This window comes from Phalangium opilio, unplaced genomic scaffold, assembly GCF_054372755.1.
Source record: "Phalangium opilio isolate 3A_F unplaced genomic scaffold, DU_Popi_V2 ptg000095l_1, whole genome shotgun sequence".
Classification (NCBI taxonomy): domain Eukaryota; kingdom Metazoa; phylum Arthropoda; class Arachnida; order Opiliones; family Phalangiidae; genus Phalangium; species Phalangium opilio.
The window spans coordinates 3,223,829-3,248,528 of record NW_028324200.1 but is presented as its reverse complement, the minus strand read 5'-3'; the positions used below and the strand labels follow the sequence as shown (position 1 = coordinate 3,248,528).

At 40.0% G+C, this 24,700-nt stretch overlaps 44 non-coding genes and 41 pseudogenes across 44 annotated transcripts; all 85 read right to left on the bottom strand.

Moving 5' to 3' along the window:
• Positions 1 to 3,126: 3,126 nt before the first annotated feature.
• On the bottom strand, positions 3,127 to 3,245 carry LOC149635395 (5S ribosomal RNA; annotated as a pseudogene).
• Positions 3,246 to 3,381: 136 nt separating this feature from the next.
• On the bottom strand, positions 3,382 to 3,500 carry LOC149635394 (5S ribosomal RNA; annotated as a pseudogene).
• A 135-nt stretch (positions 3,501 to 3,635) lies between these two features.
• LOC149635393 (5S ribosomal RNA) lies at positions 3,636 to 3,754 on the bottom strand (annotated as a pseudogene).
• A 131-nt stretch (positions 3,755 to 3,885) lies between these two features.
• On the bottom strand, positions 3,886 to 4,004 carry LOC149635392 (5S ribosomal RNA). Its single transcript, XR_016372529.1, has one exon. It is a non-coding gene; the product is annotated as a 5S ribosomal RNA (ribosomal RNA).
• A 131-nt stretch (positions 4,005 to 4,135) lies between these two features.
• LOC149635391 (5S ribosomal RNA) lies at positions 4,136 to 4,254 on the bottom strand (annotated as a pseudogene).
• A 131-nt stretch (positions 4,255 to 4,385) lies between these two features.
• Positions 4,386 to 4,504, bottom strand: LOC149635390 (5S ribosomal RNA; annotated as a pseudogene).
• Positions 4,505 to 4,636: 132 nt separating this feature from the next.
• On the bottom strand, positions 4,637 to 4,755 carry LOC149635389 (5S ribosomal RNA). Its single transcript, XR_016372576.1, has one exon. It is a non-coding gene; the product is annotated as a 5S ribosomal RNA (ribosomal RNA).
• A 130-nt stretch (positions 4,756 to 4,885) lies between these two features.
• Positions 4,886 to 5,004, bottom strand: LOC149635388 (5S ribosomal RNA; annotated as a pseudogene).
• Positions 5,005 to 5,135: 131 nt separating this feature from the next.
• On the bottom strand, positions 5,136 to 5,254 carry LOC149635387 (5S ribosomal RNA). The gene has a single exon (XR_016372959.1). It is a non-coding gene; the product is annotated as a 5S ribosomal RNA (ribosomal RNA).
• Positions 5,255 to 5,385: 131 nt separating this feature from the next.
• On the bottom strand, positions 5,386 to 5,504 carry LOC149635386 (5S ribosomal RNA; annotated as a pseudogene).
• A 131-nt stretch (positions 5,505 to 5,635) lies between these two features.
• On the bottom strand, positions 5,636 to 5,754 carry LOC149635385 (5S ribosomal RNA). The gene has a single exon (XR_016372958.1). It is a non-coding gene; the product is annotated as a 5S ribosomal RNA (ribosomal RNA).
• Positions 5,755 to 5,885: 131 nt separating this feature from the next.
• On the bottom strand, positions 5,886 to 6,004 carry LOC149635384 (5S ribosomal RNA; annotated as a pseudogene).
• A 139-nt stretch (positions 6,005 to 6,143) lies between these two features.
• LOC149635383 (5S ribosomal RNA) lies at positions 6,144 to 6,262 on the bottom strand. Its single transcript, XR_016373053.1, has one exon. It is a non-coding gene; the product is annotated as a 5S ribosomal RNA (ribosomal RNA).
• Positions 6,263 to 6,393: 131 nt separating this feature from the next.
• LOC149635382 (5S ribosomal RNA) lies at positions 6,394 to 6,512 on the bottom strand (annotated as a pseudogene).
• Positions 6,513 to 6,643: 131 nt separating this feature from the next.
• LOC149635381 (5S ribosomal RNA) lies at positions 6,644 to 6,762 on the bottom strand. The gene has a single exon (XR_016372856.1). It is a non-coding gene; the product is annotated as a 5S ribosomal RNA (ribosomal RNA).
• A 383-nt stretch (positions 6,763 to 7,145) lies between these two features.
• Positions 7,146 to 7,264, bottom strand: LOC149635380 (5S ribosomal RNA; annotated as a pseudogene).
• A 131-nt stretch (positions 7,265 to 7,395) lies between these two features.
• On the bottom strand, positions 7,396 to 7,514 carry LOC149635379 (5S ribosomal RNA; annotated as a pseudogene).
• Positions 7,515 to 7,645: 131 nt separating this feature from the next.
• On the bottom strand, positions 7,646 to 7,764 carry LOC149635378 (5S ribosomal RNA; annotated as a pseudogene).
• A 130-nt stretch (positions 7,765 to 7,894) lies between these two features.
• LOC149635377 (5S ribosomal RNA) lies at positions 7,895 to 8,013 on the bottom strand. Its single transcript, XR_016373052.1, has one exon. It is a non-coding gene; the product is annotated as a 5S ribosomal RNA (ribosomal RNA).
• A 130-nt stretch (positions 8,014 to 8,143) lies between these two features.
• LOC149635376 (5S ribosomal RNA) lies at positions 8,144 to 8,262 on the bottom strand (annotated as a pseudogene).
• A 131-nt stretch (positions 8,263 to 8,393) lies between these two features.
• On the bottom strand, positions 8,394 to 8,512 carry LOC149635375 (5S ribosomal RNA). Its single transcript, XR_016372957.1, has one exon. It is a non-coding gene; the product is annotated as a 5S ribosomal RNA (ribosomal RNA).
• A 134-nt stretch (positions 8,513 to 8,646) lies between these two features.
• On the bottom strand, positions 8,647 to 8,765 carry LOC149635374 (5S ribosomal RNA). The gene has a single exon (XR_016373081.1). It is a non-coding gene; the product is annotated as a 5S ribosomal RNA (ribosomal RNA).
• A 138-nt stretch (positions 8,766 to 8,903) lies between these two features.
• Positions 8,904 to 9,022, bottom strand: LOC149635373 (5S ribosomal RNA). Its single transcript, XR_016373040.1, has one exon. It is a non-coding gene; the product is annotated as a 5S ribosomal RNA (ribosomal RNA).
• Positions 9,023 to 9,154: 132 nt separating this feature from the next.
• LOC149635372 (5S ribosomal RNA) lies at positions 9,155 to 9,273 on the bottom strand (annotated as a pseudogene).
• A 131-nt stretch (positions 9,274 to 9,404) lies between these two features.
• Positions 9,405 to 9,523, bottom strand: LOC149635371 (5S ribosomal RNA). The gene has a single exon (XR_016372438.1). It is a non-coding gene; the product is annotated as a 5S ribosomal RNA (ribosomal RNA).
• Positions 9,524 to 9,654: 131 nt separating this feature from the next.
• Positions 9,655 to 9,773, bottom strand: LOC149635370 (5S ribosomal RNA). Its single transcript, XR_016373012.1, has one exon. It is a non-coding gene; the product is annotated as a 5S ribosomal RNA (ribosomal RNA).
• Positions 9,774 to 9,910: 137 nt separating this feature from the next.
• LOC149635369 (5S ribosomal RNA) lies at positions 9,911 to 10,029 on the bottom strand (annotated as a pseudogene).
• Positions 10,030 to 10,167: 138 nt separating this feature from the next.
• On the bottom strand, positions 10,168 to 10,286 carry LOC149635368 (5S ribosomal RNA; annotated as a pseudogene).
• A 131-nt stretch (positions 10,287 to 10,417) lies between these two features.
• On the bottom strand, positions 10,418 to 10,536 carry LOC149635367 (5S ribosomal RNA). The gene has a single exon (XR_016373029.1). It is a non-coding gene; the product is annotated as a 5S ribosomal RNA (ribosomal RNA).
• Positions 10,537 to 10,667: 131 nt separating this feature from the next.
• On the bottom strand, positions 10,668 to 10,786 carry LOC149635366 (5S ribosomal RNA). Its single transcript, XR_016372789.1, has one exon. It is a non-coding gene; the product is annotated as a 5S ribosomal RNA (ribosomal RNA).
• Positions 10,787 to 10,916: 130 nt separating this feature from the next.
• LOC149635365 (5S ribosomal RNA) lies at positions 10,917 to 11,035 on the bottom strand (annotated as a pseudogene).
• A 138-nt stretch (positions 11,036 to 11,173) lies between these two features.
• On the bottom strand, positions 11,174 to 11,292 carry LOC149635364 (5S ribosomal RNA; annotated as a pseudogene).
• Positions 11,293 to 11,422: 130 nt separating this feature from the next.
• Positions 11,423 to 11,541, bottom strand: LOC149635363 (5S ribosomal RNA; annotated as a pseudogene).
• A 136-nt stretch (positions 11,542 to 11,677) lies between these two features.
• LOC149635362 (5S ribosomal RNA) lies at positions 11,678 to 11,796 on the bottom strand (annotated as a pseudogene).
• A 131-nt stretch (positions 11,797 to 11,927) lies between these two features.
• LOC149635361 (5S ribosomal RNA) lies at positions 11,928 to 12,046 on the bottom strand. Its single transcript, XR_016372521.1, has one exon. It is a non-coding gene; the product is annotated as a 5S ribosomal RNA (ribosomal RNA).
• Positions 12,047 to 12,177: 131 nt separating this feature from the next.
• LOC149635360 (5S ribosomal RNA) lies at positions 12,178 to 12,296 on the bottom strand (annotated as a pseudogene).
• A 131-nt stretch (positions 12,297 to 12,427) lies between these two features.
• Positions 12,428 to 12,546, bottom strand: LOC149635359 (5S ribosomal RNA). Its single transcript, XR_016373011.1, has one exon. It is a non-coding gene; the product is annotated as a 5S ribosomal RNA (ribosomal RNA).
• Positions 12,547 to 12,675: 129 nt separating this feature from the next.
• On the bottom strand, positions 12,676 to 12,794 carry LOC149635358 (5S ribosomal RNA). Its single transcript, XR_016372610.1, has one exon. It is a non-coding gene; the product is annotated as a 5S ribosomal RNA (ribosomal RNA).
• Positions 12,795 to 12,931: 137 nt separating this feature from the next.
• On the bottom strand, positions 12,932 to 13,050 carry LOC149635357 (5S ribosomal RNA). The gene has a single exon (XR_016372881.1). It is a non-coding gene; the product is annotated as a 5S ribosomal RNA (ribosomal RNA).
• Positions 13,051 to 13,181: 131 nt separating this feature from the next.
• On the bottom strand, positions 13,182 to 13,300 carry LOC149635356 (5S ribosomal RNA; annotated as a pseudogene).
• A 134-nt stretch (positions 13,301 to 13,434) lies between these two features.
• LOC149635355 (5S ribosomal RNA) lies at positions 13,435 to 13,553 on the bottom strand (annotated as a pseudogene).
• A 131-nt stretch (positions 13,554 to 13,684) lies between these two features.
• LOC149635354 (5S ribosomal RNA) lies at positions 13,685 to 13,803 on the bottom strand. The gene has a single exon (XR_016373050.1). It is a non-coding gene; the product is annotated as a 5S ribosomal RNA (ribosomal RNA).
• A 130-nt stretch (positions 13,804 to 13,933) lies between these two features.
• LOC149635353 (5S ribosomal RNA) lies at positions 13,934 to 14,052 on the bottom strand (annotated as a pseudogene).
• A 131-nt stretch (positions 14,053 to 14,183) lies between these two features.
• LOC149635352 (5S ribosomal RNA) lies at positions 14,184 to 14,302 on the bottom strand. Its single transcript, XR_016372956.1, has one exon. It is a non-coding gene; the product is annotated as a 5S ribosomal RNA (ribosomal RNA).
• Positions 14,303 to 14,437: 135 nt separating this feature from the next.
• Positions 14,438 to 14,556, bottom strand: LOC149635351 (5S ribosomal RNA). Its single transcript, XR_016373080.1, has one exon. It is a non-coding gene; the product is annotated as a 5S ribosomal RNA (ribosomal RNA).
• Positions 14,557 to 14,694: 138 nt separating this feature from the next.
• On the bottom strand, positions 14,695 to 14,813 carry LOC149635350 (5S ribosomal RNA). The gene has a single exon (XR_016373018.1). It is a non-coding gene; the product is annotated as a 5S ribosomal RNA (ribosomal RNA).
• Positions 14,814 to 14,944: 131 nt separating this feature from the next.
• On the bottom strand, positions 14,945 to 15,063 carry LOC149635349 (5S ribosomal RNA). Its single transcript, XR_016373010.1, has one exon. It is a non-coding gene; the product is annotated as a 5S ribosomal RNA (ribosomal RNA).
• Positions 15,064 to 15,199: 136 nt separating this feature from the next.
• LOC149635348 (5S ribosomal RNA) lies at positions 15,200 to 15,318 on the bottom strand (annotated as a pseudogene).
• Positions 15,319 to 15,458: 140 nt separating this feature from the next.
• On the bottom strand, positions 15,459 to 15,577 carry LOC149635347 (5S ribosomal RNA). Its single transcript, XR_016373094.1, has one exon. It is a non-coding gene; the product is annotated as a 5S ribosomal RNA (ribosomal RNA).
• A 132-nt stretch (positions 15,578 to 15,709) lies between these two features.
• Positions 15,710 to 15,828, bottom strand: LOC149635346 (5S ribosomal RNA; annotated as a pseudogene).
• Positions 15,829 to 15,959: 131 nt separating this feature from the next.
• Positions 15,960 to 16,078, bottom strand: LOC149635345 (5S ribosomal RNA). The gene has a single exon (XR_016373446.1). It is a non-coding gene; the product is annotated as a 5S ribosomal RNA (ribosomal RNA).
• A 131-nt stretch (positions 16,079 to 16,209) lies between these two features.
• Positions 16,210 to 16,328, bottom strand: LOC149635344 (5S ribosomal RNA). Its single transcript, XR_016372788.1, has one exon. It is a non-coding gene; the product is annotated as a 5S ribosomal RNA (ribosomal RNA).
• Positions 16,329 to 16,458: 130 nt separating this feature from the next.
• Positions 16,459 to 16,577, bottom strand: LOC149635343 (5S ribosomal RNA; annotated as a pseudogene).
• A 138-nt stretch (positions 16,578 to 16,715) lies between these two features.
• On the bottom strand, positions 16,716 to 16,834 carry LOC149635342 (5S ribosomal RNA; annotated as a pseudogene).
• A 130-nt stretch (positions 16,835 to 16,964) lies between these two features.
• LOC149635341 (5S ribosomal RNA) lies at positions 16,965 to 17,083 on the bottom strand (annotated as a pseudogene).
• A 134-nt stretch (positions 17,084 to 17,217) lies between these two features.
• On the bottom strand, positions 17,218 to 17,336 carry LOC149635340 (5S ribosomal RNA). Its single transcript, XR_016373079.1, has one exon. It is a non-coding gene; the product is annotated as a 5S ribosomal RNA (ribosomal RNA).
• A 139-nt stretch (positions 17,337 to 17,475) lies between these two features.
• LOC149635339 (5S ribosomal RNA) lies at positions 17,476 to 17,594 on the bottom strand. The gene has a single exon (XR_016373007.1). It is a non-coding gene; the product is annotated as a 5S ribosomal RNA (ribosomal RNA).
• A 132-nt stretch (positions 17,595 to 17,726) lies between these two features.
• Positions 17,727 to 17,845, bottom strand: LOC149635338 (5S ribosomal RNA; annotated as a pseudogene).
• A 131-nt stretch (positions 17,846 to 17,976) lies between these two features.
• On the bottom strand, positions 17,977 to 18,095 carry LOC149635337 (5S ribosomal RNA). The gene has a single exon (XR_016373444.1). It is a non-coding gene; the product is annotated as a 5S ribosomal RNA (ribosomal RNA).
• Positions 18,096 to 18,226: 131 nt separating this feature from the next.
• On the bottom strand, positions 18,227 to 18,345 carry LOC149635336 (5S ribosomal RNA). Its single transcript, XR_016372787.1, has one exon. It is a non-coding gene; the product is annotated as a 5S ribosomal RNA (ribosomal RNA).
• Positions 18,346 to 18,475: 130 nt separating this feature from the next.
• LOC149635335 (5S ribosomal RNA) lies at positions 18,476 to 18,594 on the bottom strand (annotated as a pseudogene).
• A 138-nt stretch (positions 18,595 to 18,732) lies between these two features.
• LOC149635334 (5S ribosomal RNA) lies at positions 18,733 to 18,851 on the bottom strand (annotated as a pseudogene).
• Positions 18,852 to 18,981: 130 nt separating this feature from the next.
• On the bottom strand, positions 18,982 to 19,100 carry LOC149635333 (5S ribosomal RNA; annotated as a pseudogene).
• A 134-nt stretch (positions 19,101 to 19,234) lies between these two features.
• On the bottom strand, positions 19,235 to 19,353 carry LOC149635332 (5S ribosomal RNA). The gene has a single exon (XR_016373078.1). It is a non-coding gene; the product is annotated as a 5S ribosomal RNA (ribosomal RNA).
• Positions 19,354 to 19,492: 139 nt separating this feature from the next.
• Positions 19,493 to 19,611, bottom strand: LOC149635331 (5S ribosomal RNA). The gene has a single exon (XR_016372995.1). It is a non-coding gene; the product is annotated as a 5S ribosomal RNA (ribosomal RNA).
• Positions 19,612 to 19,743: 132 nt separating this feature from the next.
• On the bottom strand, positions 19,744 to 19,862 carry LOC149635330 (5S ribosomal RNA; annotated as a pseudogene).
• Positions 19,863 to 19,993: 131 nt separating this feature from the next.
• On the bottom strand, positions 19,994 to 20,112 carry LOC149635329 (5S ribosomal RNA). The gene has a single exon (XR_016373009.1). It is a non-coding gene; the product is annotated as a 5S ribosomal RNA (ribosomal RNA).
• A 129-nt stretch (positions 20,113 to 20,241) lies between these two features.
• LOC149635328 (5S ribosomal RNA) lies at positions 20,242 to 20,360 on the bottom strand. Its single transcript, XR_016372609.1, has one exon. It is a non-coding gene; the product is annotated as a 5S ribosomal RNA (ribosomal RNA).
• Positions 20,361 to 20,491: 131 nt separating this feature from the next.
• On the bottom strand, positions 20,492 to 20,610 carry LOC149635327 (5S ribosomal RNA; annotated as a pseudogene).
• A 137-nt stretch (positions 20,611 to 20,747) lies between these two features.
• LOC149635326 (5S ribosomal RNA) lies at positions 20,748 to 20,866 on the bottom strand (annotated as a pseudogene).
• A 131-nt stretch (positions 20,867 to 20,997) lies between these two features.
• Positions 20,998 to 21,116, bottom strand: LOC149635325 (5S ribosomal RNA). Its single transcript, XR_016372955.1, has one exon. It is a non-coding gene; the product is annotated as a 5S ribosomal RNA (ribosomal RNA).
• A 135-nt stretch (positions 21,117 to 21,251) lies between these two features.
• LOC149635324 (5S ribosomal RNA) lies at positions 21,252 to 21,370 on the bottom strand. The gene has a single exon (XR_016373077.1). It is a non-coding gene; the product is annotated as a 5S ribosomal RNA (ribosomal RNA).
• Positions 21,371 to 21,501: 131 nt separating this feature from the next.
• On the bottom strand, positions 21,502 to 21,620 carry LOC149635323 (5S ribosomal RNA). Its single transcript, XR_016372984.1, has one exon. It is a non-coding gene; the product is annotated as a 5S ribosomal RNA (ribosomal RNA).
• Positions 21,621 to 21,752: 132 nt separating this feature from the next.
• LOC149635322 (5S ribosomal RNA) lies at positions 21,753 to 21,871 on the bottom strand (annotated as a pseudogene).
• Positions 21,872 to 22,002: 131 nt separating this feature from the next.
• Positions 22,003 to 22,121, bottom strand: LOC149635321 (5S ribosomal RNA). The gene has a single exon (XR_016373008.1). It is a non-coding gene; the product is annotated as a 5S ribosomal RNA (ribosomal RNA).
• Positions 22,122 to 22,250: 129 nt separating this feature from the next.
• LOC149635320 (5S ribosomal RNA) lies at positions 22,251 to 22,369 on the bottom strand. Its single transcript, XR_016372608.1, has one exon. It is a non-coding gene; the product is annotated as a 5S ribosomal RNA (ribosomal RNA).
• A 131-nt stretch (positions 22,370 to 22,500) lies between these two features.
• LOC149635319 (5S ribosomal RNA) lies at positions 22,501 to 22,619 on the bottom strand (annotated as a pseudogene).
• A 138-nt stretch (positions 22,620 to 22,757) lies between these two features.
• LOC149635318 (5S ribosomal RNA) lies at positions 22,758 to 22,876 on the bottom strand (annotated as a pseudogene).
• A 131-nt stretch (positions 22,877 to 23,007) lies between these two features.
• LOC149635317 (5S ribosomal RNA) lies at positions 23,008 to 23,126 on the bottom strand. Its single transcript, XR_016372954.1, has one exon. It is a non-coding gene; the product is annotated as a 5S ribosomal RNA (ribosomal RNA).
• A 135-nt stretch (positions 23,127 to 23,261) lies between these two features.
• On the bottom strand, positions 23,262 to 23,380 carry LOC149635316 (5S ribosomal RNA). The gene has a single exon (XR_016373006.1). It is a non-coding gene; the product is annotated as a 5S ribosomal RNA (ribosomal RNA).
• A 129-nt stretch (positions 23,381 to 23,509) lies between these two features.
• On the bottom strand, positions 23,510 to 23,628 carry LOC149635315 (5S ribosomal RNA). The gene has a single exon (XR_016372607.1). It is a non-coding gene; the product is annotated as a 5S ribosomal RNA (ribosomal RNA).
• Positions 23,629 to 23,759: 131 nt separating this feature from the next.
• LOC149635314 (5S ribosomal RNA) lies at positions 23,760 to 23,878 on the bottom strand (annotated as a pseudogene).
• Positions 23,879 to 24,015: 137 nt separating this feature from the next.
• Positions 24,016 to 24,134, bottom strand: LOC149635313 (5S ribosomal RNA; annotated as a pseudogene).
• A 131-nt stretch (positions 24,135 to 24,265) lies between these two features.
• On the bottom strand, positions 24,266 to 24,384 carry LOC149635312 (5S ribosomal RNA). The gene has a single exon (XR_016372953.1). It is a non-coding gene; the product is annotated as a 5S ribosomal RNA (ribosomal RNA).
• Positions 24,385 to 24,519: 135 nt separating this feature from the next.
• On the bottom strand, positions 24,520 to 24,638 carry LOC149635311 (5S ribosomal RNA). Its single transcript, XR_016373076.1, has one exon. It is a non-coding gene; the product is annotated as a 5S ribosomal RNA (ribosomal RNA).
• Between the last annotated feature and the right edge of the window lie 62 nt (positions 24,639 to 24,700).

Here is a 24,700-nt window from a genome sequence, read left to right as displayed (position 1 = left end):
ATTTGAAAATTTGACTATAGTGGCCCACAACTTTAAAGGTTTTGATTCGTATTTTATATTAAATTGGTTAATTAATAACCATGTAAAACCAGACGTCATATTCGACGGCTCTAAAATTCTAGCTCTCTTTATTAAAAGTCAAAATTTTAGGTTTATTTGTAGTTATTCCTTCGTGGCCCTTCCTCTGAGAGCCTTTACAGAAACTTTTCAATTGGGTAGTTACAAAAAACAGTTTTTTCCTTATATTTTCTTAAAAGAGGACACTTTAAACTATGAAGGTCCGTTACCTGAAAAAGCCGTATTTCAACCTGAATTTATGAATGAAAAGGACCGACAGGCCTTTGATTTATGGTACAGTGAAAAAGGTAAAAAATCCACGTACAAAATAATGACCGAATTAGAGGAATACGCTGTACAAGATGTGGTAGTTTTACAAAAAGGAATTACAAAATTTAGAGAACTTTACAAAAAGGCATCGGGTCTAGATCCTCTTAATTGCGGAGCTATTACAATATCGGGGGCCTGTACTAACGTGTTTTTACACAAATATTTAGAAAAAAATACATTGGGTGTAGTACCTAGTCCGGGTTATCGTGGATCATTCAACCAAAGTAGTAAAGCTATCAAGTGGTTGGCTTGGGTTAGTAAAGAAATGAAGGTAGAAATACAGACAGCCCTATCTCCTGAAGGAGAAAAAAGAATTGGACCTTATTTAGTTGATGGTTACTCAAAGGATCCTGAAATTATCCTAGAGTTTAATGGTTGCGTGTATCACGGTTGTCCGAAATGTTTAAAAGGTAGTGAATGGAACAGTTTAGTAAATGATACAAATAAAAACTGTTACGAAAAGGGCCTGGATAGAATAGAATTTATAAAAAAGTTACACCCCAATGCAAAGTATATAATAATGTGGGAATGCGAGTTTGAAAATTTGTTAAAGACAAATATCGCTTGTAGTACCTTTTGCGAAACTGTAGAGGTACCTTCACCAATATTAGCCAGGTCGGCTTTATACGGTGGAAGGACAGAAGTCTTCAAATTATATCATAAACCGGATGAAGCAAAAAACGAAAAAATTTATTATTACGACCTCATGTCACTCTATCCCGCTGTCAATAAATACGGAATCTACCCAAAAGGACATCCCAAAATTTTAAATAGCAACTTTAACTATGAAAAAAATGCCTATTTTGGTATAATATCGTGTGAACTCTTGCCCCCGACTGATCTATATATCCCAGTTTTACCATACAGGTTTAATGGAAAATTGTTTTTCCCCCTGTGTAAGTCATGTGCCCTTGAATCAAATAATGAAGCGTGTCAACATTCTGACAAGGAACGAATTATTTCGGGTATTTGGCCCTCGCCTGAAATTTACAAAGCCGTAGAAATGGGTTATAAAATTATAAAAATATACGAAGTACATCATTTCGACGAGACATTTCAGTATGAAAAACATGTTAACGATGGACTATTTGGAGGTTATGTTAACAATTTTTTGAAGATAAAACAAGCTAATTCCGGCTATCCGTCTTCCGTTAAAACTGCCGAGCAAAAACAAAAATATATTGAATCGATTTATGAATCTGAAGGTATTAGTGTCGAGATGGATGAAGTAGTTCATAACCCAGCGCTGAGAGCTATTTCAAAGATTTGTCTCAACAGTCTTTGGGGTCGTTTTGGTATGAATACAAACAAAATCAAAACACTAATTGTTAACGAGTGCACAGAACTTGTACGTATCTTATCTGATGACACAAAGGAATTGGTAGATTTAAGACCAATTAATGAAGAAATGTGCTTATTATCGTACAAAAACAAAGATGAATTTGCACCAACATATTTCAAAGGAAATCCGTATGTGGCTTGTTTCGTTTCGTGTTACGGAAGATTAACCTTATTCGAGACCTTGCATAAATTGGGTAAAAGAGCATTATACACAGATACGGATAGCGTTTTATTTGTGGCGGGGGAAAACGATTTTAAACCCCCCACGGGTAACAATTTAGGATGTTGGGTTAACGAACTAGGGGACGCTACAATTACAGAGTTTGTTTCAAATGGGCCCAAGAGTTACGGTTACAGAACTACGGACGGTCAATCTGTCGTGAAGGTTAAAGGAATTTGCCTTAATCGTGTTAACGAGAAAATTATAAACTTTGAAGCTATAGTGGACTCTATAAAAAATAAATCCAAACGTCTAAAAGTGGACGTTCCTTTCAACGTCATTCGAAATAAAACGTCGGCCACTCTTTTAAGTCGAAAACTAGAAAAAAGCTTTGAATTTACGTTTAACAAACGTGTAATTAAAGGTTGGGACACTTTGCCTTTTGGTTTTAAAGCGGACCCATGAAAATTATTTTAGAACTTTGTGTAAAAGAAAAAAATTAGTAATTTTATCTTGTGTAAATAACAAATCAAATAATCATAAAAATTAATAATGTATAGTCTAAAATTAACAAAATAGATCAATGTAAAAAATAATATAGGTAAATAAGATAACAGCTTAAAAAACCTCTGCTGTTCTAAGATAAAAAACGGACACGTGACCTATGGGGTCCCTCGTCTCTTGCTAGTGAGCCTCTCAAAAAATCACTCTCGAAATTACCTCCAACGCGAGAAGTTCATTTAATTTTATCCTTGGTAAAATAAACTATTTCTTGCAAATAAAGTCTCAAAGTTTATTCATTTACAAAATAACCAACAAAAGTATATTAAGACTAGTTAATTTTCAGTCGGTTAATTAGTTCTTTTAGATAATATTAGTTCTCCCAATAACCTAAACACCAACAATTCTTATCAATGACGTCACAGATACAGTTGAAGAGACCGTCATACGCATGCGCAGACTCACCGCGAGTTTGCGCGCGGTTTTCAAATTTCGCGGTTTTCCCGCGAGGCGGCGCGCGGTATTTTCCCGCGAGGGGGCGCGCGGGTTTCCCCGCGAAGGGGCTTCCCCGGCGGCGAGGGGGCGTTGATTACGTCACTCATTACGTCATAGGTCATTGACCTACACTGGTGACCTTGACCTACATTCTACACCTACATTCTACACCTACGGAGTACGAAGTGGGGGGGGCTTTTCTCATATCTGGTGGATTTTAAAAAAGGAAACTAAACTGTAAAAGACAACGGCACGCAGTGTTCCTAAGTGGTCTCCCTCCCACGTACTGACTGCGCTCGACGCTGCTAAACTTCAGTGATCGGACGAGAACCGGTGTTTTCAGCGTGATATGGCCGTTGCCGAGAAATTTAGTTAATAATTCGAATTTAAAACTAGTTAGACAAATTACCCTTCTCCATGTTTTTTTTTTAAAAAAAGAAACTCTCTTTGCTTTTCTCATATCTGTTGGATTTTAAAAAAGGAAAATAAAGTGTAAAAGACAACGGCACGCAGTGTTCCTAAGTGGTCTCCCTCCCAAGTACTGACTGCGCTCGACGCTGCTTAACTTCGGTGATCGGACGAGAACCGGTGTTTTCAGCGTGATATGCCAGTTGCCGATAACTGTGGTTAGTTATTCGAATTTAAAACTAATTAGACAAATTACCCTTCTGCATGTTTTCAAAAAAAAAAAGAAACTCTGTTTGCTTTTCTCATATCTGGTGGATTTTAAAAAAGGAAACTAAACTGTAAAAGACAACGGCACGCAGTGTTCCTAAGTGGTCTCCCTCCCAATAACTGACTGCGCTCGACGCTGCTTAACTTCGGTGATCGGACGAGAACCGGTGTTTTCAGCGTGATATGGCCGTTGCCGAGAACTTTAGTTAGTTATTCGAATTTAAAACTAGTTTGACAAATTACCCTTCTGCATGTTTGAAAAAAAAGAAACTCTGTTTGCTTTTCTCATATCTGGTGGATTTTAAAAAAGGAAACGACACTGTAAAAGACAACGGCACGCAGTGTTCCTAAGTGGTCTCCCTCCCAAGTACTGACTGCGCTCGATGCTGCTTAACTTCGGTGATCGGACGAGAACCGGTGTTTTCAGCGTGATATGGCCGTTGCCGAGAACTTTAGTTAAATATTCGAATTAAAACTAATTTGAAAAAAAACCCTTCTGCATGTTTGAAAAAAAAAGAAACTCTGTTTGCTTTTCTCATATCTGGTGGATTTTAAAAAAGGAAACTACACTGTAAAAGACAACGGCACGCAGTGTTCCTAAGTGGTCTCTCTCCCACGTACTGACTGCGCTCGACGCTACTTAACTTCGGTGATCGGACGAGAACCGGTGTTTTCAGCGTGATATGGCCGTTGCCGAGAACTTTAGTTAGTTATTCGAATTTAAAACTAATTTGACAAATTACCCTTCTGCATGTTTGAAAAAAAAGAAACTCTGTTTGCTTTTCTCACATCTGGTGGATTATAAAAAAGGAAACTACACTGTAAAAGACAACGGCACGCAGTGTTCCTAAGTGGTCTCCCTCTCAAGTACAGACTGCCCTCGACGCTGCTTAACTTCGGTGATCGGACGAGAACCGGTGTTTTCAGCGTGATATGGCCGTTGCCGAGAACTTTAGTTAGTTATTCGAATTTAAAACTAATTTGACAAATTACCCTTCTGCATGTTTGAAAAAAAAAGAAACTCTGTTTGCTTTTCTCATATCTGGTGGATTTTAAAAAAGGAAACTACACTGTAAAAGACAACGGCACGCAGTGTTCCTAAGTGGTCTCCCTCCCACGTACTGACTGCGCTCGACGCTGCTTAACTTCGGTGATCGGACGAGAACCGGTGTTTTCAGCGTGATATGGCCGTTGCCGAGAACTTTAGTTATTATTCGAATTTAAAACTAATTTGACAAATTACCCTTCTGCATGTTTGAAAAAAAAGAAGCTCTGTTTGCTTTTCTCATATCTGGTGGATTTTAAAAAAGGAAACTAAACTGTAAAAGACAACGGCACGCAGTGTTCCTAAGTGGTCTCCCTCCCACGTACTGACTTTGCTTGACGCTGCTTAATTTCGGTGATCGGACGAGAACCGGTGTTTTCAGAGTGATATGGCCGTCGCCGAGATCTTTAGTTAGTTATTCGAATTTAAAACTAATTTGACAAATTACCCTTCTGCATGTTTGAAAAAAAAGAAACTCTGTTTGCTTTTCTCATATCTGGTGGATTTTAAAAAAGGAAACTAAACTGTAAAAGACAACGGCACGCAGTGTTCCTAAGTGGTCTCCCTCCCACGTACTGACTGCGCTCGACGCTGCTTAACTTCAGTGATCGGACGAGAACCGGTGTTTTCAGCGTGATATGGCCGTTGCCGAGAAATTTAGTTAATAATTCGAATTTAAAACTAATTTGACAAATTACCCTTCTGCATGTTTGAAAAAAAAGAAACTCTGTTTGCTTTTCTCATATCTGGTGGATTTTAAAAAAGGAAAATAAAGTGTAAAAGACAACGTCACGCAGTGTTCCTAAGAGGTCTCCCTCCAGAGTACTGACTGCGCTCGACGCTGCTTAACTTCGGTGATCGGACGAGAACCGGTGTTTTCAGAGTGATATGGCCGTCGCCGAGATCTTTAGTTAGTTATTCGAATTTAAAACTAATTTGACAAATTACCCTTCTGCATGTTTGAAAAAAAAGAAACTCTGTTTGCTTTTCTCATATCTGGTGGATTTTAAAAAAGGAAACTAAACTGTAAAAGACAACGGCACGCAGTGTTCCTAAGTGGTCTCCCTCCCACGTACTGACTGCGCTCGACGCTGCTTAACTTCAGTGATCGGACGAGAACCGGTGTTTTCAGCGTGATATGGCCGTTGCCGAGAAATTTAGTTAATAATTCGAATTTAAAACTAATTTGACAAATTACCCTTCTGCATGTTTGAAAAAAAAGAAACTCTGTTTGCTTTTCTCATATCTGGTGGATTTTAAAAAAGGAAAATAAAGTGTAAAAGAGAACGTCACGCAGTGTTCCTAAGAGGTCTCCCTCCAGAGTACTGACTGCGCTCGACGCTGCTTAACTTCGGTGATCGGACGAGAACCGGTGTTTTCAGCGTGATATGGCAGTTGCCGATAACTGTGGTTAGTTATTCGAATTTAAAACTAATTAGACAAATTACCCTTCTGCATGTTTTCAAAAAATAAAAAAAAGAAACTCTGTTTGCTTTTCTCATATCTGGTGGATTTTAAAAAAGGAAACTAAACTGTAAAAGACAACGGCACGCAGTGTTCCTAAGTGGTCTCCCTCCCAAGTACTGACTGCGCTCGACGCTGCTTAACTTCGGTGATCGGACGAGAACCGGTGTTTTCAGCGTGATATGGCCGTTGCCGAGAACTTTAGTTAGTTATTCGAATTTAAAACTAGTTTGACAAATTACCCTTCTGCATGTTTGAAAAAAAAGAAACTCTGTTTGCTTTTCCCATATCTGGTGGATTTTATAAAAGGAAACTACACTGTAAAAGACAACGGCACGCTGTGTTCCTAATTGGTCTCCCTCCCAAGTACTGACTGCGCTTGACGCTGCTTAATTTCGGTGATCGGACGAGAACCGGTGTTTTCAGAGTGATATGGCCGTCGCCGAGATCTTTAGTTAGTTATTCGAATTTAAAACTAATTTGACAAATTACCCTTCTGCATGTTTGAAAAAAAAGAAACTCTGTTTGCTTTTCTCAGATCTGGTGGATTTTAAAAAAGGAAACGACACTGTAAAAGACAACGGCACGCAGTGTTCCTAAGTGGTCTCCCTCCCAAGTACTGACTGCGCTCGACGCTGCTTAACTTCGGTGATCGGACGAGAACCGGTGTTTTCAGAGTGATATGGCCGTCGCCGAGATCTTTAGTTAGTTATTCGAATCTAAAACTAGTTTGACAAATTACCCTTCTGCATGTTTGAAAAAAAAAGAAACTCTGTTTGCTTTTCCCATATCTGGTGGATTTTATAAAAGGAAACTACACTGTAAAAGACAACGGCACGCTGTGTTCCTAATTGGTCTCCCTCCCAAGTACTGACTGCGCTTGACGCTGCTTAATTTCGGTGATCGGACGAGAACCGGTGTTTTTGAGAGTGATATGGCCGTCGCCGAGATCTTTAGTTAGTTATTCGAATTTAAAACTAATTTGACAAATTACCCTTCTGCATGTTTGAAAAAAAAGAAACTCTGTTTGCTTTTCTCAGATCTGGTGGATTTTAAAAAAGGAAACGACACTGTAAAAGACAACGGCACGCAGTGTTCCTAATTGGTCTCCCTCCCAAGTACTGACTGCGCTTGACGCTGCTTAATTTCGGTGATCGGACGAGAACCGGTGTTTTCAGCGTGATATGGCCGTCGCCGAGATCTTTAGTTAGTTATTCGAATTTAAAACTAATTTGACAAATTACCCTTCTGCATGTTTGAAAAAAAAGAAACTCTGTTTGCTTTTCTCATATCTGGTGGATTTTAAAAAAGGAAACTACGGTGTAAAAGACAGCGGCACGCTGTGTTCCTAATTGGTCTCCCTCCAAAGTACTGACTGCGCTCGACGCTGCTTAACTTCGGTGATCGGACGAGAACCGGTGTTTTCAGAGTGATATGGCCGTCGCCGAGATCTTTAGTTAGTTATTCGAATTTAAAACTAATTTGACAAATTACCCTTCTGCATGTTTGAAAAAAAAGAAACTCTGTTTGCTTTTCTCATATCTGGTGGATTTTAAAAAAGGAAACTACACTGTAAAAGACAACGGCACGCTGTGTTCCTAATTGGTCTACCTCCCAAGTACTGACTGCGCTTGACGCGGCTTAATTTCGGTGATCGGACGAGAACCGGTGTTTTCAGCGTGATATGGCCGTTGCCGAGAACTTTAGTTAGTTATTCGAATTTAAAACTAATTTGACAAATTACGCTTCTGCATGTTTGAAAAAAAGAAACTCTGTTTGCTTTTCTCATATCTGGTGGATTTTAAAAAAGGAAACTACACTGTAAAAGACAACGGCACGCAGTGTTCCTAAGTGGTCTCCCTCCCAAGTACTGACTGCGCTTGACGCTGCTTAACTTCGGTGATCGGACGAGAACCGGTGTTTTCAGCGTGAAATGGCCGTTGCCGAGAACTTTAGTTATTATTCGAATTTAAAACTAATTTGACAAATTACCCTTCTGCATGTTTGAAAAAGAAGAAGCTCTGTTTGCTTTTCTCATATCTGGTGGATTTTAAAAAAGGAAACTAAACTGTAAAAGACAACGGCACGCAGTGTTCCTAAGTGGTCTCCCTCCCAAGTACTGACTGCGGTTGACGCTGCTTAATTTCGGTGATCGGACGAGAACCGGTGTTTTCAGCGTGATATGGCCGTTGCCGAGAACTGTGGTTAATTATTCGAATTAAAAACTAATTAGACAAATTACCCTTCTGCATGTTTGAAAAAAAAGAAACTCTGTTTGCTTTTCTCATATCTGGTGGATTTTAAAAAAGGAAACTACACTGTAAAAGACAACGGCACGCAGTGTTCCTAAGTGGTCTCCCTCCCACGTACTGACTGCGCTCGACGCTGCTTAACTTCAGTGATCGGACGAGAACCGGTGTTTTCAGCGTGATATGGCCGTTGCCGAGAAATTTAGTTAATAATTCGAATTTAAAACTAATTAGACAAATTACCCTTCTCCATGTTTTTTTAAAAAAAAGAAACTCTCTTTGCTTTTCTCATATCTGTTGGATTTTAAAAAAGGAAAATAAAGTGTAAAAGACAACGGCACGCAGTGTTCCTAAGTGGTCTCCCTCCAGAGTACTGACTGCGCTCGACGCTGCTTAACTTCGGTGATCGGACGAGAACCGGTGTTTTCAGCGTGATATGGCAGTTGCCGATAACTGTGGTTAGTTATTCGAATTTAAAACTAATTAGACAAATTACCCTTCTGCATGTTTTAAAAAATAAAAAAAAGAAACTCTGTTTGCTTTTCTCATATCTGGTGGATTTTAAAAAAGGAAACTAAACTGTAAAAGACAACGGCACGCAGTGTTCCTAAGTGGTCTCCCTCCCAAGTACTGACTGCGCTCGACGCTGCTTAACTTCGGTGATCGGACGAGAACCGGTGTTTTCAGCGTGATATGGCCGTTGCCGAGAACTTTAGTTAGTTATTCGAATTTAAAACTAGTTTGACAAATTACCCTTCTGCATGTTTTAAAAAAAAAGAAACTCTGTTTGCTTTTCCCATATCTGGTGGATTTTATAAAAGGAAACTACACTGTAAAAGACAACGGCACGCTGTGTTCCTAATTGGTCTCCCTCCCAAGTACTGACTGCGCTTGACGCTGCTTAATTTCGGTGATCGGACGAGAACCGGTGTTTTCAGAGTGATATGGCCGTCGCCGAGATCTTTAGTTAGTTATTCGAATTTAAAACTAATTTGACAAATTACCCTTCTGCACGTGTGAAAAAAAAGGAACTCTGTTTGCTTTTCTCATATCTGGTGGATTTTAAAAAAGGAAACGACACTGTAAAAGACAACGACACGCAGTGTTCCTAAGTGGTCTCCCTCCCAAGTACTGACTGCGCTCGACGCTGCTTAACTTCGGTGATCGGACGAGAACCGGTGTTTTCAGCGTGATATGGCCGTTGCCGAGAACTTTAGTTAGTTATTCGAATTTAAAACTAATTTGACAAATTACCCTTCTGCATGTTTGAAAAAAAAGAAACTCTGTTTGCTTTTCTCATATCTGGTGGATTTTAAAAAAGGAAACTACACTGTAAAAGACAACGGCACGCAGTGTTCCTAAGTGGTCTCCCTCCCACGTACTGACTGCGCTCGACGCTACTTAACTTCGGTGATCGGACGAGAACCGGTGTTTTCAGCGTGATATGGCCGTTGCCGAGAACTTTAGTTAGTTATTCGAATTTAAAACTAATTTGACAAATTACCCTTCTCCATGTTTTTTTTTTAAAAAAAAGAAACTCTCTTTGCTTTTCCCATATCTGGTGGATTTTAAAAAAGGAAACTACACTGTAAAAGACAACGGCACGCTGTGTTCCTAATTGGTCTCCCTCCCAAGTACTGACTGCGCTTGACGCGGCTTAATTTCGGTGATCGGACGAGAACCGGTGTTTTCAGCGTGATATGGCCGTTGCCGAGAACTTTAGTTAGTTATTCGAATTTAAAACTAATTTGACAAATTACCCTTCTCCATGTTTTTTTTTTTAAAAAAAAGAAACTCTCTTTGCTTTTCCCATATCTGGTGGATTTTAAAAAAGGAAACTACACTGTAAAAGACAACGGCACGCTGTGTTCCTAATTGGTCTCCCTCCCAAGTACTGACTGCGCTCGACGCTGCTTAACTTCGGTGATCGGAAGAGAACCGGTGTTTTCAGCGTGATATGGCCGTCGCCGAGATCTTTAGTTAGTTATTCGAATTTAAAACTAATTTGACAAATTACCCTTCTGCATGTTTGAAAAAAAAGAAACTCTGTTTGCTTTTCTCATATCTGGTGGATTTTAAAAAAGGAAACGACACTGTAAAAGACAACGGCACGCAGTGTTCCTAAGTGGTCTCCCTCCCAAGTACTGACTGCGCTCGACGCTGCTTAACTTCGGTGATCGGACGAGAACCGGTGTTTTCAGCGTGATATGGCCGTTGCCGAGAACTTTAGTTAGTTATTCGAATTTAAAACTAATTTGACAAATTACCCTTCTGCATGTTTGAAAAAAAAGAAACTCTGTTTGCTTTTCTCATATCTGGTGGATTTTAAAAAAGGAAACTACACTGTAAAAGACAACGGCACGCAGTGTTCCTAAGTGGTCTCTCTCCCAAGTACTGACTGCGCTCGACGCTGCTTAACTTCGGTGATCGGACGAGAACCGGTGTTTTCAGCGTGATATGGCCGTTGCCGAGAACTTTAGTTATTATTCGAATTTAAAACTAATTTGACAAATTACCCTTCTGCATGTTTGAAAAAAAAGAAGCTCTGTTTGCTTTTCTCATATCTGGTGGATTTTAAAAAAGGAAACTACAATGTAAAAGACAACGGCACGCTGTGTTCCTAATTGTTCTCCCTCCCAAGTACTGACTGCGGTTGACGCGGCTTAATTTCGGTGATCGGACGAGAACCGGTGTTTTCAGCGTGATATGGCCGTTGCCGAGAACTGTGGTTAATTATTCGAATTAAAAACTAATTAGACAAATTACCCTTCTGCATTTTTTCAAAAAATAAAAAAAGAAACTCTGTTTGCTTTTCTCATATCTGGTGGATTTTAAAAAAGGGAACTAAACTGTAAAAGACAACGGCACGCAGTGTTCCTAATTGGTCTCCCTCCCTAGTACTGACTTTGCTTGACGCTGCTTAATTTCGGTGATCGGACGAGAACCGATGTTTTCAGAGTGATATGGCCGTCGCCGAGATCTTTAGTTTGTTATTCGAATTTAAAACTAATTTGACAAATTACCCTTCTGCATGTTTGAAAAAAAGAAACTCTGTTTGCTTTTCTCATATCTGGTGGATTTTAAAAAAGGAAACTAAACTGTAAAAGACAACGGCACGCAGTGTTCCTAAGTGGTCTCCCTCCCACGTACTGACTGCGCTCGACGCTGCTTATCTTCAGTGATCGGACGAGAACCGGTGTTTTCAGCGTGATATGGCCGTTGCCGAGAAATTTAGTTAATAATTCGAATTTAAAACTAATTAGACAAATTACCCTTCTCCATGTTTTTTTAAAAAAAAAAGAAACTCTCTTTGCTTTTCTCATATCTGTTGGATTTTAAAAAAGGAAAATAAAGTGTAAAAGACAACGGCACGCAGCGTTCCTAAGTGGTCTCCCTCCAGAGTACTGACTGCGCTCGACGCTGCTTAACTTCGGTGATCGGACGAGAACCGGTGTTTTCAGCGTGATATGGCAGTTGCCGATAACTGTGGTTAGTTATCCGAATTTAAAACTAATTAGACAAATTACCCTTCTGCATGTTTGAAAAAAAAAGAAACTCTGTTTGCTTTTCTCATATCTGGTGGATTTTAAAAAAGGAAACTAAACTTAAAAGACAACGGCACGCAGTGTTCCTAAGTGGTCTCCCTCCCAAGTACTTACTGCGCTCGACGCTGCTTAACTTCGGTGATCGGACGAGAACCGGTGTTTTCAGCGTGATATGGCCGTTGCCGAGAACTTTAGTTAGTTATTCGAATTTAAAACTAGTTTGACAAATTACCCTTCTGCATGTTTGAAAAAAAAGAAACTCTGTTTGCTTTTCCCATATCTGGTGGATTTTATAAAAGGAAACTACACTGTAAAAGACAACGGCACGCTGTGTTCCTAATTGGTCTCCCTCCCAAGTACTGACTGCGCTTGACGCTGCTTAATTTCGGTGATCGGACGAGAACCGGTGTTTTCAGAGTGATATGGCCGTCGCCGAGATCTTTAGTTAGTTATTCGAATTTAAAACTAATTTGACAAATTACCCTTCTGCATGTTTGAAAAAAAAGAAACTCTGTTTGCTTTTCTCATATCTGGTGGATTTTAAAAAAGGAAACTACACTGTAAAAGACAACGGCACGCAGTGTTCCTAAGTGGTCTCCCTCCCACGTACTGACTGCGCTCGACGCTACTTAACTTCGGTGATCGGACGAGAACCGGTGTTTTCAGCGTGATATGGCCGTTGCCGAGAACTTTAGTTAGTTATTCGAATTTAAAACTAATTTGACAAATTACCCTTCTGCATGTTTGAAAAAAAGAAACTCTGTTTGCTTTTCTCATATCTGTTGGATTTAAAAAACGAAACTAAACTGTAAAAGACAACGGCACGCAGTGTTCCTAAGTGGTCTCCCTCTCAAGTACAGACTGCGCTCGACGCTGCTTAACTTCGGTGATCGGACGAGAACCGGTGTTTTCAGCGTGATATGGCCGTTGCCGAGAACTTTAGTTAGTTATTCGAATTTAAAACTAATTTGACAAATTACCCTTCTCCATGTTTTTTTTTTAAAAAAAAGAAACTCTCTTTGCTTTTCTCATATCTGGTGGATTTTAAAAAAGGAAACTACACTGTAAAAGACAACGGCACGCAGTGTTCCTAAGTGGTCTCCCTCCAAAGTACTGACTGCGCTCGACGCTGCTTAACTTCGGTGATCGGACGAGAACCGGTGTTTTCAGAGTGATATGGCCGTCGCCGAGATCTTTAGTTAGTTATTCGAATTTAAAACTAATTTGACAAATTACCCTTCTGCATGTTTGAAAAAAAAGAAACTCTGTTTGCTTTTCTCATATCTGGTGGATTTTAAAAAAGGAAACTACGGTGTAAAAGACAGCGGCACGCTGTGTTCCTAATTGGTCTCCCTCCCAAGTACTGACTGCGGTTGACGCTGCTTAATTTCGGTGATCGGACGAGAACCGGTGTTTTCAGCGTGATATGGCCGTTGCCGAGAACTTTAGTTAGTTATTCGAATTTAAAACTAATTTGACAAATTACCCTTCTCCATGTTTTTTTTTTTAAAAGAAACTCTCTTTGCTTTTCCCATATCTGGTGGATTTTAAAAAAGGAAACTACACTGTAAAAGACAACGGCACGCTGTGTTCCTAATTGGTCTCCCTCCCAAGTACTGACTGCGCTTGACGCGGCTTAATTTCGGTGATCGGACGAGAACCGGTGTTTTCAGCGTGATATGGCCGTTGCCGAGAACTTTAGTTAGTTATTCGAATTTAAAACTAATTTGACAAATTACGCTTCTGCATGTTTGAAAAAAAAGAAACTCTGTTTGCTTTTCTCATATCTGGTGGATTTTAAAAAAGGAAACTACACTGTAAAAGACAACGGCACGCAGTGTTCCTAAGTGGTCTCCCTCCCAAGTACTGACTGCGCTTGACGCTGCTTAACTTCGGTGATCGGACGAGAACCGGTGTTTTCAGCGTGAAATGGCCGTTGCCGAGAACTTTAGTTATTATTCGAATTTAAAACTAATTTGACAAATTACCCTTCTGCATGTTTGAAAAAGAAGAAGCTCTGTTTGCTTTTCTCATATCTGGTGGATTTTAAAAAAGGAAACTACACTGTAAAAGACAACGGCACGCTGTGTTCCTAATTGGTCTCCCTCCCAAGTACTGACTGCGGTTGACGCTGCTTAATTTCGGTGATCGGAGGAGAACCGGTGTTTTCAGCGTGATATGGCCGTTGCCGAGAACTGTGGTTAATTATTCGAATTAAAAACTAATTAGACAAATTACCCTTCTGCATGTTTGAAAAAAAAGAAACTCTGTTTGCTTTTCTCATATCTGGTGGATTTTAAAAAAGGAAACTACACTGTAAAAGACAACGGCACGCAGTGTTCCTAAGTGGTCTCCCTCCCACGTACTGACTGCGCTCGACGCTGCTTAACTTCAGTGATCGGACGAGAACCGGTGTTTTCAGCGTGATATGGCCGTTGCCGAGAAATTTAGTTAATAATTCGAATTTAAAACTAATTAGACAATATACCCTTCTCCATGTTTTTTTTAAAAAAAAGAAACTCTCTTTGCTTTTCTCATATCTGTTGGATTTTAAAAAAGGAAAATAAAGTGTAAAAGACAACGGCACGCAGTGTTCCTAAGTGGTCTCCCTCCAGAGTACTGACTGCGCTCGACGCTGCTTAACTTCGGTGATCGGACGAGAACCGGTGTTTTCAGCGTGATATGGCAGTTGCCGATAACTGTGGTTAGTTATTCGAATTTAAAACTAATTAGACAAATTACCCTTCTGCATGTTTTAAAAAATAAAAAAAAGAAACTCTGTTTGCTTTTCTCATATCTGGTGGATTTTAAAAAAGGAAACTAAACTGTAAAAGACAACGGCACGCAGTGTTCCTAAGTGGTCTCCCTCCCAAGTACTGACTGCGCTCGACGCTGCTTAACTTCGGTGATCGGACGAGAACCGGTGTTTTCAGCGTGATATGGCCGTTGCCGAGAACTTTAGTTAGTTATTCGAATTTAAAACTAGTTTGACAAATTACCCTTCTGCATGTTTGAAAAAAAAGAAACTCTGTTTGCTTTTCTCATATCTGGTGGATTTTAAAAAAGGAAACTACACTGTAAAAGACAACGGCACGCAGTGTTCCTAAGTGGTCTCCCTCCCACGTACTGACTGCGCTCGACGCTACTTAACTTCGGTGATCGGACGAGAACCGGTGTTTTCAGCGTGATATGGCCGTTGCCGAGAACTTTAGTTAGTTATTCGAATTTAAAACTAATTTGACAAATTACCCTTCTCCATGTTTTTTTTTTAAAAAAAGAAACTCTCTTTGCTTTTCCCATATCTGGTGGATTTTAAAAAAGGAAACTACACTGTAAAAGACAACGGCACGCTGTGTTCCTAATTGGTCTCCCTCCCAAGTACTGACTGCGCTTGACGCGGCTTAATTTCGGTGATCGGACGAGAACCGGTGTTTTCAGCGTGATATGGCCGTTGCCGAGAACTTTAGTTAGTTATTCGAATTTAAAACTAATTTGACAAATTACCCTTCTCCATGTTTTTTTTTTTTTTAAAAAAAGAAACTCTCTTTGCTTTTCCCATATCTGGTGGATTTTAAAAAAGGAAACTACACTGTAAAAGACAACGGCACGCTGTGTTCCTAATTGGTCTCCCTCCCAAGTACTGACTGCGCTCGACGCTGCTTAACTTCGGTGATCGGACGAGAACCGGTGTTTTCAGCGTGATATGGCCGTTGCCGAGAACTTTAGTTAGTTATTCGAATTTAAAACTAGTTTGACAAATTACCCTTCTGCATGTTTGAAAAAAAAAGAAACTCTGTTTGCTTTTCCCATATCTGGTGGATTTTATAAAAGGAAACTACACTGTAAAAGACAACGGCACGCTGTGTTCCTAATTGGTCTCCCTCCCAAGTACTGACTGCGCTTGACGCTGCTTAATTTCGGTGATCGGACGAGAACCGGTGTTTTCAGAGTGATATGGCCGTCGCCGAGATCTTTAGTTAGTTATTCGAATTTAAAACTAATTTGACAAATTACCCTTCTGCATGTTTGAAAAAAAAGAAACTCTGTTTGCTTTTCTCATATCTGGTGGATTTTAAAAAAGGAAACGACACTGTAAAAGACAACGGCACGCAGTGCTCCTAAGTGGTCTCCCTCCCAAGTACTGACTGCGCTCGACGCTGCTTAACTTCGGTGATCGGACGAGAACCGGTGTTTTCAGCGTGATATGGCCGTTGCCGAGAACTTTAGTTAGTTATTCGAATTTAAAACTAATTTGACAAATTACCCTTCTGCATGTTTGAAAAAAAAGAAACTCTGTTTGCTTTTCTCATATCTGGTGGATTTTAAAAAAGGAAACTACACTGTAAAAGACAACGGCACGCAGTGTTCCTAAGTGGTCTCTCTCCCAAGTACTGACTGCGCTCGACGCTGCTTAACTTCGGTGATCGGACGAGAACCGGTGTTTTCAGCGTGATATGGCCGTTGCCGAGAACTTTAGTTATTATTCGAATTTAAAACTAATTTGACAAATTACCCTTCTGCATGTTTGAAAAAAAAGAAGCTCTGTTTGCTTTTCTCATATCTGGTGGATTTTAAAAAAGGAAACTACACTGTAAAAGACAACGGCACGCTGTGTTCCTAATTGGTCTCCCTCCCAAGTACTGACTGCGGTTGACGCTGCTTAATTTCGGTGATCGGACGAGAACCGGTGTTTTCAGCGTGATATGGCCGTTGCCGAGAACTGTGGTTAATTATTCGAATTAAAAACTAATTAGACAAATTACCCTTCTGCATTTTTTCAAAAAATAAAAAAAGAAACTCTGTTTGCTTTTCTCATATCTGGTGGATTTTAAAAAAGGGAACTAAACTGTAAAAGACAACGGCACGCAGTGTTCCTAATTGGTCTCCCTCCCTAGTACTGACTTTGCTTGACGCTGCTTAATTTCGGTGATCGGACGAGAACCGGTGTTTTCAGAGTGATATGGCCGTCGCCGAGATCTTTAGTTAGTTATTCGAATTTAAAACTAATTTGACAAATTACCCTTCTGCATGTTTGAAAAAAAGAAACTCTGTTTGCTTTTCTCATATCTGGTGGATTTTAAAAAAGGAAACTAAACTGTAAAAGACAACGGCACGCAGTGTTCCTAAGTGGTCTCCCTCCCACGTACTGACTGCGCTCGACGCTGCTTATCTTCAGTGATCGGACGAGAACCGGTGTTTTCAGCGTGATATGGCCGTTGCCGAGAAATTTAGTTAATAATTCGAATTTAAAACTAATTAGACAAATTACCCTTCTCCATGTTTTTTTAAAAAAAAGAAACTCTCTTTGCTTTTCTCATATCTGTTGGATTTTAAAAAAGGAAAATAAAGTGTAAAAGACAACGGCACGCAGTGTTCCTAAGTGGTCTCCCTCCAGAGTACTGACTGCGCTCGACGCTGCTTAACTTCGGTGATCGGACGAGAACCGGTGTTTTCAGCGTGATATGGCAGTTGCCGATAACTGTGGTTAGTTATTCGAATTTAAAACTAATTAGACAAATTACCCTTCTGCATGTTTTCAAAAAATAAAAAAAAGAAACTCTGTTTGCTTTTCTCATATCTGGTGGATTTTAAAAAAGGAAACTAAACTGTAAAAGACAACGGCACGCAGTGTTCCTAAGTGGTCTCCCTCCCAAGTACTGACTGCGCTCGACGCTGCTTAACTTCGGTGATCGGACGAGAACCGGTGTTTTCAGCGTGATATGGCCGTTGCCGAGAACTTTAGTTAGTTATTCGAATTTAAAACTAGTTTGACAAATTACCCTTCTGCATGTTTGAAAAAAAAAGAAACTCTGTTTGCTTTTCCCATATCTGGTGGATTTTATAAAAGGAAACTACACTGTAAAAGACAACGGCACGCTGTGTTCCTAATTGGTCTCCCTCCCAAGTACTGACTGCGCTTGACGCTGCTTAATTTCGGTGATCGGACGAGAACCGGTGTTTTCAGAGTGATATGGCCGTCGCCGAGATCTTTAGTTAGTTATTCGAATTTAAAACTAATTTGACAAATTACCCTTCTGCATGTTTGAAAAAAAAGAAACTCTGTTTGCTTTTCTCATATCTGGTGGATTTTAAAAAAGGAAACGACACTGTAAAAGACAACGGCACGCAGTGCTCCTAAGTGGTCTCCCTCCCAAGTACTGACTGCGCTCGACGCTGCTTAACTTCGGTGATCGGACGAGAACCGGTGTTTTCAGCGTGATATGGCCGTTGCCGAGAACTTTAGTTAGTTATTCGAATTTAAAACTAATTTGACAAATTACCCTTCTGCATGTTTGAAAAAAAAGAAACTCTGTTTGCTTTTCTCATATCTGGTGGATTTTAAAAAAGGAAACTACACTGTAAAAGACAACGGCACGCAGTGTTCCTAAGTGGTCTCTCTCCCAAGTACTGACTGCGCTCGACGCTGCTTAACTTCGGTGATCGGACGAGAACCGGTGTTTTCAGCGTGATATGGCCGTTGCCGAGAACTTTAGTTATTATTCGAATTTAAAACTAATTTGACAAATTACCCTTCTGCATGTTTGAAAAAAAAGAAGCTCTGTTTGCTTTTCTCATATCTGGTGGATTTTAAAAAAGGAAACTACACTGTAAAAGACAACGGCACGCTGTGTTCCTAATTGGTCTCCCTCCCAAGTACTGACTGCGGTTGACGCTGCTTAATTTCGGTGATCGGACGAGAACCGGTGTTTTCAGCGTGATATGGCCGTTGCCGAGAACTGTGGTTAATTATTCGAATTAAAAACTAATTAGACAAATTACCCTTCTGCATTTTTTCAAAAAATAAAAAAAGAAACTCTGTTTGCTTTTCTCATATCTGGTGGATTTTAAAAAAGGGAACTAAACTGTAAAAGACAACGGCACGCAGTGTTCCTAATTGGTCTCCCTCCCTAGTACTGACTTTGCTTGACGCTGCTTAATTTCGGTGATCGGACGAGAACCGGTGTTTTCAGAGTGATATGGCCGTCGCCGAGATCTTTAGTTAGTTATTCGAATTTAAAACTAATTTGACAAATTACCCTTCTGCATGTTTGAAAAAAAGAAACTCTGTTTGCTTTTCTCATATCTGGTGGATTTTAAAAAAGGAAACTAAACTGTAAAAGACAACGGCACGCAGTGTTCCTAAGTGGTCTCCCTCCCACGTACTGACTGCGCTCGACGCTGCTTATCTTCAGTGATCGGACGAGAACCGGTGTTTTCAGCGTGATATGGCCGTTGCCGAGAAATTTAGTTAATAATTCGAATTTAAAACTAATTAGACAAATTACCCTTCTCCATGTTTTTTTAAAAAAAAGAAACTCTCTTTGCTTTTCTCATATCTGTTGGATTTTAAAAAAGGAAAATAAAGTGTAAAAGACAACGGCACGCAGTGTTCCTAAGTGGTCTCCCTCCAGAGTACTGACTGCGCTCGACGCTGCTTAACTTCGGTGATCGGACGAGAACCGGTGTTTTCAGCGTGATATGGCAGTTGCCGATAACTGTGGTTAGTTATTCGAATTTAAAACTAATTAGACAAATTACCCTTCTGCATGTTTTCAAAAAATAAAAAAAAGAAACTCTGTTTGCTTTTCTCATATCTGGTGGATTTTAAAAAAGGAAACTAAACTGTAAAAGACAACGGCACGCAGTGTTCCTAAGTGGTCTCCCTCCCAAGTACTGACTGCGCTCGACGCTGCTTAACTTCGGTGATCGGACGAGAACCGGTGTTTTCAGCGTGATATGGCCGTTGCCGAGAACTTTAGTTAGTTATTCGAATTTAAAACTAGTTTGACAAATTACCCTTCTGCATGTTTGAAAAAAAAAGAAACTCTGTTTGCTTTTCCCATATCTGGTGGATTTTATAAAAGGAAACTACACTGTAAAAGAAAACGGCACGCTGTGTTCCTAATTGGTCTCCCTCCCAAGTACTGACTGCGCTTGACGCTGCTTAATTTCGGTGATCGGACGAGAACCGGTGTTTTCAGAGTGATATGGCCGTCGCCGAGATCTTTAGTTAGTTATTCGAATTTAAAACTAATTTGACAAATTACCCTTCTGCATGTTTGAAAAAAAAGAAACTCTGTTTGCTTTTCTCATATCTGGTGGATTTTAAAAAAGGAAACTACACTGTAAAAGACAACGGCACGCAGTGTTCCTAAGTGGTCTCCCTCCCACGTACTGACTGCGCTCGACGCTACTTAACTTCGGTGATCGGACGAGAACCGGTGTTTTCAGCGTGATATGGCCGTTGCCGAGAACTTTAGTTAGTTATTCGAATTTAAAACTAAATTGACAAATTACCCTTCTGCATGTTTGAAAAAAAGAAACTCTGTTTGCTTTTCTCATATCTGTTGGATTTAAAAAAGGAAACTAAACTGTAAAAGACAACGGCACGCAGTGTTCCTAAGTGGTCTCCCTCTCAAGTACAGACTGCGCTCGACGCTGCTTAACTTCGGTGATCGGACGAGAACCGGTGTTTTCAGCGTGATATGGCCGTTGCCGAGAACTTTAGTTATTATTCGAATTTAAAACTAATTTGACAAATTACCCTTCTGCATGTTTGAAAAAAAAAGAAGCTCTGTTTGCTTTTCTTATATCTGGTGGATTTTAAAAAAGGAAACTACACTGTAAAAGACAACGGCACGCTGTGTTCCTAATTGGTCTCCCTCCCAAGTACTGACTGCGGTTGACGCTGCTTAATTTCGGTGATCGGACGAGAACCGGTGTTTTCAGCGTGATATGGCCGTTGCCGAGAACTTTAGTTAGTTATTCGAATTAAAAACTAATTAGACAAATTACCCTTCTGCATTTTTTCAAAAAATAAAAAAGAAACTCTGTTTGCTTTTCTCATATCTGGTGGATTTTAAAAAAGGGAACTAAACTGTAAAAGACAACGGCACGCAGTGTTCCTAATTGGTCTCCCTCCCAAGTACTGACTTTGCTTGACGCTGCTTAATTTCGGTGATCGGACGAGAACCGGTGTTTTCAGAGTGATATGGCCGTCGCCGAGATCTTTAGTTAGTTATTCGAATTTAAAACTAATTTGACAAATTACCCTTCTGCATGTTTGAAAAAAAAGAAACTCTGTTTGCTTTTCTCATATCTGGTGGATTTTAAAAAAGGAAACTAAACTGTAAAAGACAACGGCACGCAGTGTTCCTAAGTGGTCTCCCTCCCACGTACTGACTGCGCTCGACGCTGCTTAACTTCAGTGATCGGACGAGAACCGGTGTTTTCAGCGTGATATGGCCGTTGCCGAGAACTTTAGTTAATAATTCGAATTTAAAACTAATTAGACAAATTACCCTTCTCCATGTTTTTTTTAAAAAAAAGAAACTCTCTTTGCTTTTCTCATATCTGTTGGATTTTAAAAAAGGAAAATAAAGTGTAAAAGACAACGGCACGCAGTGTTCCTAAGTGGTCTCCCTCCAGAGTACTGACTGCGCTCGACGCTGCTTAACTTCGGTGATCGGACGAGAACCGGTGTTTTCAGCGTGATATGGCAGTTGCCGATAACTGTGGTTAGTTATTCGAATTTAAAACTAATTAGACAAATTACCCTTCTGCATGTTTGAAAAAAAAAGAAACTCTGTTTGCTTTTCTCATATCTGGTGGATTTTAAAAAAGGAAACTAAACTTAAAAGACAACGGCACGCAGTGTTCCTAAGTGGTCTCCCTCCCAAGTACTGACTGCGCTCGACGCTGCTTAACTTCGGTGATCGGACGAGAACCGGTGTTTTCAGCGTGATATGGCCGTTGCCGAGAACTTTAGTTAGTTATTCGAATTTAAAACTAGTTTGACAAATTACCCTTCTGCATGTTTGAAAAAAAAAGAAACTCTGTTTGCTTTTCCCATATCTGGTGGATTTTATAAAAGGAAACTACACTGTAAAAAAAAACGGCACGCTGTGTTCCTAATTGGTCTCCCTCCCAAGTACTGACTGCGCTTGACGCTGCTTAATTTCGGTGATCGGACGAGAACCGGTGTTTTCAGAGTGATATGGCCGTCGCCGAGATCTTTAGTTAGTTATTCGAATTTAAAACTAATTTGACAAATTACCCTTCTGCATGTTTGAAAAAAAAGAAACTCTGTTTGCTTTTCTCATATCTGGTGGATTTTAAAAAAGGAAACTACACTGTAAAAGACAACGGCACGCAGTGTTCCTAAGTGGTCTCCCTCCCACGTACTGACTGCGCTCGACGCTACTTAACTTCGGTGATCGGACGAGAACCGGTGTTTTCAGCGTGATATGGCCGTTGCCGAGAACTTTAGTTAGTTATTCGAATTTAAAACTAAATTGACAAATTACCCTTCTGCATGTTTGAAAAAAAGAAACTCTGTTTGCTTTTCTCATATCTGTTGGATTTAAAAAAGGAAACTAAACTGTAAAAGACAACGGCACGCAGTGTTCCTAAGTGGTCTCCCTCTCAAGTACAGACTGCGCTCGACGCTGCTTAACTTCGGTGATCGGACGAGAACCGGTGTTTTCAGCGTGATATGGCCGTTGCCGAGAACTTTAGTTATTATTCGAATTTAAAACTAATTTGACAAATTACCCTTCTGCATGTTTGAAAAAAAAAGAAGCTCTGTTTGCTTTTCTTATATCTGGTGGATTTTAAAAAAGGAAACTACACTGTAAAAGACAACGGCACGCTGTGTTCCTAATTGGTCTCCCTCCCAAGTACTGACTGCGGTTGACGCTGCTTAATTTCGGTGATCGGACGAGAACCGGTGTTTTCAGCGTGATATGGCCGTTGCCGAGAACTTTAGTTAGTTATTCGAATTAAAAACTAATTAGACAAATTACCCTTCTGCATTTTTTCAAAAAATAAAAAAAGAAACTCTGTTTGCTTTTCTCATATCTGGTGGATTTTAAAAAAGGGAACTAAACTGTAAAAGACAACGGCACGCAGTGTTCCTAATTGGTCTCCCTCCCAAGTACTGACTTTGCTTGACGCTGCTTAATTTCGGTGATCGGACGAGAACCGGTGTTTTCAGAGTGATATGGCCGTCGCCGAGATCTTTAGTTAGTTATTCGAATTTAAAACTAATTTGACAAATTACCCTTCTGCATGTTTGAAAAAAAAGAAACTCTGTTTGCTTTTCTCATATCTGGTGGATTTTAAAAAAGGAAACTAAACTGTAAAAGACAACGGCACGCAGTGTTCCTAAGTGGTCTCCCTCCCACGTACTGACTGCGCTCGACGCTGCTTAACTTCAGTGATCGGACGAGAACCGGTGTTTTCAGCGTGATATGGCCGTTGCCGAGAACTTTAGTTAATAATTCGAATTTAAAACTAATTAGACAAATTACCCTTCTCCATGTTTTTTTTAAAAAAAAGAAACTCTCTTTGCTTTTCTCATATCTGTTGGATTTTAAAAAAGGAAAATAAAGTGTAAAAGACAACGGCACGCAGTGTTCCTAAGTGGTCTCCCTCCCACGTACTGACTGCGCTCGACGCTACTTAACTTCGGTGATCGGACGAGAACCGGTGTTTTCAGCGTGATATGGCCGTTGCCGAGAACTTTAGTTAGTTATTCGAATTTAAAACTAAATTGACAAATTACCCTTCTGCATGTTTGAAAAAAAGAAACTCTGTTTGCTTTTCTCATATCTGTTGGATTTAAAAAAGGAAACTAAACTGTAAAAGACAACGGCACGCAGTGTTCCTAAGTGGTCTCCCTCTCAAGTACAGACTGCGCTCGACGCTGCTTAACTTCGGTGATCGGACGAGAACCGGTGTTTTCAGCGTGATATGGCCGTTGCCGAGAACTTTAGTTATTATTCGAATTTAAAACTAATTTGACAAATTACCCTTCTGCATGTTTGAAAAAAAAAGAAGCTCTGTTTGCTTTTCTTATATCTGGTGGATTTTAAAAAAGGAAACTACACTGTAAAAGACAACGGCACGCTGTGTTCCTAATTGGTCTCCCTCCCAAGTACTGACTGCGGTTGACGCTGCTTAATTTCGGTGATCGGACGAGAACCGGTGTTTTCAGCGTGATATGGCCGTTGCCGAGAACTTTAGTTAGTTATTCGAATTAAAAACTAATTAGACAAATTACCCTTCTGCATTTTTTCAAAAAATAAAAAAGAAACTCTGTTTGCTTTTCTCATATCTGGTGGATTTTAAAAAAGGGAACTAAACTGTAAAAGACAACGGCACGCAGTGTTCCTAATTGGTCTCCCTCCCAAGTACTGACTTTGCTTGACGCTGCTTAATTTCGGTGATCGGACGAGAACCGGTGTTTTCAGAGTGATATGGCCGTCGCCGAGATCTTTAGTTAGTTATTCGAATTTAAAACTAATTTGACAAATTACCCTTCTGCATGTTTGAAAAAAAAGAAACTCTGTTTGCTTTTCTCATATCTGGTGGATTTTAAAAAAGGAAACTAAACTGTAAAAGACAACGGCACGCAGTGTTCCTAAGTGGTCTCCCTCCCACGTACTGACTGCGCTCGACGCTGCTTAACTTCAGTGATCGGACGAGAACCGGTGTTTTCAGCGTGATATGGCCGTTGCCGAGAACTTTAGTTAATAATTCGAATTTAAAACTAATTAGACAAATTACCCTTCTCCATGTTTTTTTTAAAAAAAAGAAACTCTCTTTGCTTTTCTCATATCTGTTGGATTTTAAAAAAGGAAAATAAAGTGTAAAAGACAACGGCACGCAGTGTTCCTAAGTGGTCTCCCTCCAGAGTACTGACTGCGCTCGACGCTGCTTAACTTCGGTGATCGGACGAGAACCGGTGTTTTCAGCGTGATATGGCAGTTGCCGATAACTGTGGTTAGTTATTCGAATTTAAAACTAATTAGACAAATTACCCTTCTGCATGTTT